The 3,989-nt window shown below is 42.5% G+C and overlaps 1 pseudogene; it reads right to left on the bottom strand.

The window, feature by feature from the left end:
• Window positions 1-630: 630 nt before the first annotated feature.
• LOC147584564 (5'-AMP-activated protein kinase subunit gamma-2 pseudogene) lies at window positions 631-2,597 on the bottom strand (annotated as a pseudogene).
• Between the last annotated feature and the right edge of the window lie 1,392 nt (window positions 2,598-3,989).

Raw genomic sequence — 3,989 nt, 5'->3', positions numbered from 1 at the left:
GCTCTCTGCTGGCCCTGAGTCTGAAGCTTGCTTCAAATTCTGTCTCCCTATCTCTCTTCTCCTTCCCTATGCACACTGTCCACACTTTCTCTATCTCTCAAAAATAAATAAACGTTTAAAAACTAAACTGAAATGAAATGAAATGAATAAATAAAATAAAATAAAATAAAATAAAATAAAATAAAATAAACTGATTTGGAAAAGTTTCAAAGAATTTCACACCTCACCACCATGTGGCTCCTGCTGCAATGGGTCACAGTGATGACATACTGCATGTTCTGACATAGGCAGTAGTTCTCAATAGGCCATGTGCTCCCCTTATGTCACATTACCTATTACAGACCAGTGAATTCTTAGAGATGAAAAATAACAAAAATTCCAGGACACAGTGTATTTTGATAACATACAACATCATAAATTGTTCTGAAGAAGGTCTGAAAATACTCTTTTAATGCAAGCCTGAATCTTCAAGCACATAAAATACATTTCTTATGCACAATTCAGCATCACTGGAAAAAATACCCATCACCAATCCGTGATATACATTTTTTTTCCTGATACACATTTTTAATGAGACCCAAAATCTTTGTTCAAGCTTTCCTACAAGGGCTTCTGCATTTCAGTGGCCATTCATTTTCTGTATCCTTTTTTTGTCACCTGCAGGTGTATCAGAATCTGTAGAATATTTGATAGGGAAATGATACCCATGATGCTATCTGCCTCATTCACAACCAGCATCCCATGCACCTCAGCCCACTATATGCTGTCCAGGATATTTCTCCAGATTACTGTAACTACCAATAAACATGAAGTACTGTGAGAAGTGCTAAATGGCCTGGGACACTGTTATATCTAGGTTAGTGTAAGTTGTTTTGTTTTGTTTTTTTAGCAGCAAGGTTAATTACATCAGATTTGGAGCAAATATCTACACCTTTCCCTGACTCATGCAATATAGACAAGCCTGATACTTGTTTTTCTACACAGATGTTCAAGTCTCTACTGAAGGGAGTGTCCGGGTGGATGAAGGTGATGTTGTAGTGGGTCCCAAGTGCAAGAGCATCTGGGTCCTGCTTCACAAAGGCAGGCTTTGGTATATCAGACATGCAAACCTGAGGAACTTGAGAATCCATTTGTGGGTAAGCATAGGAAGAGCATTCCCACTTAGAGGATCAACAACTTGCAATGTGTGGATTTTCATTTTTAATCAACAAATATACAGCATGAAAGAGGCTTGCATCTGGAGCTGTATTCACTGAAGGTCAATGTTTCTTGTAAATAAACTCCCTCCATGTTTCCATTTCATGTTCCTCTAATTCATAAGTGTGTACCATGAATGACAGATAGTATCTATGTAGTGGATTTATGAAATCTAATTGTTAGCATTCCTACAAGACTTTGTTCTGAATTCTCCCACATTTGCACTGCTGGAAAACCATTGGCTTCTAAGGCAAAGATGGCCTTTCTAACTTGTCATGTAGTATGAGAGACCACAAACTTTGAACTGGTTGGACTGATGTGGTGACACTTGTGTGACCTCATGAAGTGCCTGGAAACCCACTTTCTGAGTCTTGCGACTCTTTTTCCAACTAGAATTTCTCCAGCGTGCCTGATTCCTGGTCCTGGGGCTGCAGAATGAGGAGGTGGAGGTCAGGGATGATCAGTTCATCTTTGGTGGTGCTCCTCCTGCCTCAGGGGTGGGGAGACCAGGGTGCAGGGGGGATGCTCAGTGGGCACTCCTGTGCAGGTGGAGCTGGAGACATGGGAATGTGCTTGGGGAAAGAAGTGGGAATGCTGGGGCGGGGGAGTGGGGGTGCAAGGATAAGGTGAAGGGGACATGGGGGTATAAGGAGAAGTGAGGGATGCCAGAGAGGGACTGTGGGCACATGGGTGCATGGGGGAACCCAACCAGGCCATGGGTGAGGTGTGACCAATGGAACATGAGGGTGTGCAGAGAGGAGTGGAGCTATGCTGGAGAGGGAATATGCGTGTGTGGAGGTGTAGATAAGGGAATTGGGAGGGTGGGAAGGAAGGAGTGGGGGAAGAGTAGGGGTGATGGGAAGGGGAGACTTGGGATGCAATGGGGCAGTGCAAGTGGGGAATGCAGAGTTGTGAGGGTGCAGGGGGAGGAGGTGGGAGTGGGACTGTGAGGGAAATGGGGGTAATACCCAGGGAATGTGGGCTCAGCGGTGTCTGGAACAGTGTGAAGGTGGAGGCAGGATGCATGGGGTGCTGGTATTCATGCTTATTAAGGTGGAGAGGCATATGAACCAGGCGCTTGTCAGCCCCTCCACAAAGAAAGAAATCCAGCAGTTCTCCCCCCATTTGTGGGCGTTCTAGCAGTGGATCTTTGGCCTTCTGGTTTCTCTTTTCAAATGCAGCTCCTTATCTGTGTCCCAGGGTAGACAAATCTGTTACAGTCCCATAGAACTATCACTCCACACCATGGTTTGTAGGCTGGAAGTGGGGTCCCCTGTCTCTGTCTCTCTTGCCTCTGTCTGTGCTGTCTACCTTTCCTTGTACAGAATATATATGGAGGGCCCTCACCTCCTCTTCAGGAGGAACTTCTCTATAAATAGATGTAAATGTGTTGTGTCCATGGAGGAGGTGAGTTTACCTCCTCACCTTTAGTTAGGTGAGTTAGGTCCCTATCTTGGAACCCCGACTCACTTCATAAACTTGCTCAAGTTATTTCACTTGTCAGAGTCCCAGTTTCCTGTCTGTGAAACATACTTTTTTTTTGTTTTTTGAGGATCCAATAGGATTACATATCTAAGGTGACTGGCACACAGTAGGTATTTATTAAAAATAAATACTGTGTCCAACACAGTGATTTCCAAAACAAATGACCCTTGTTTTTGCAGACACAAAATGCTCCTCCCACCCTTGATGTCTGAAATTTCTGAGCAGAGTTTGAGAAGACCCACCCTCTTCCTGGCCTTCGCACCTCACAGGTCACTTTGGTAACTTTACCCGTGCCAATTGCTTGCTTTCTGTCGATCTAATCACCTGAGATGTGAAAGTGACTGACTCCAGCCTCCTCTATCAATCCTCCTCCTTTGGAGGAAGCTAACTTCAGAATCCATCAAGGTTCATGAATAATTTAGCATCCAAGAGAAATACTAAGAGTTGGACCTTCCCAAGGGTTTTAGAACCCCACTGCGAATAGTTTGATTTTTGGAGAAAATGTCAATAGAGGACCTATGTATGTTTTAGAAGTTGAGTACTAAAGGTTTAACAAAGCTATAATATGGGTTATGAGCATCACACCCTGAAGAGAATTTGCATCAAATCTGGGAGCAGGAGTCAGATGTGAAATGGACATGAACAAAAGGGCATATTTGTTAGGTGTCCACAGTGTAAGCTTCACTGGATCAAGGAATTGATATAGAACTTTTCTGTTAACCTTCTAACAATTTTACAAAGTGGCCATTTCTTGTTTGTCCCTGTTTTATAGATGAGGAAAATGACATTGTTTGGGCTTCACTTAACATATAGAGGTGATATAGCATGATGCATAGTAGGAGGCTATAGAGCCTACTGAGCCTGGGTTCACATCATAGCTCCACTGCCTTCTAGCTATGTGACACTGAATGAATTATTGAACCTCTCTGATTCTCAGTCGTGTAATCTACAACATGGAGAAAGCAATGCTTACCTCATAAATTTGCTTGAAGATTAAAATGACATAACAAACCTAAAATCCTTAGCAGTGTTTTTAGCACATGGTAAGCACTCAAGAAGTGCTGTCTATTTTTATTTTTACTATTATGGATGTTCTTGCCACAAATTGTGGGCTATATACATGCTTTCATGAAATCTAAATCCTTCTGGATTCAAAATGGGAAGAAATAGAATCATAACCATATCTAAACGAAAGCTGCTCACATTCTTTCCTTCAAGATTCTTACAACGAATGCATTATGAAGCTAGAAGGCATTATGTTAAGTGAGACACGTCAATCAGAGAAAAACAAATACCATATGATTACA

This window comes from Puma concolor, chromosome A1, assembly GCF_028749965.1.
Source record: "Puma concolor isolate L17-30 chromosome A1, mPumCon1.1.hap2, whole genome shotgun sequence".
Lineage (NCBI taxonomy): Eukaryota > Metazoa > Chordata > Mammalia > Carnivora > Felidae > Puma > Puma concolor.
The sequence above is the reverse complement of the archived record's forward strand: the minus strand, read 5'-3'. Positions and strand labels throughout refer to the sequence as shown.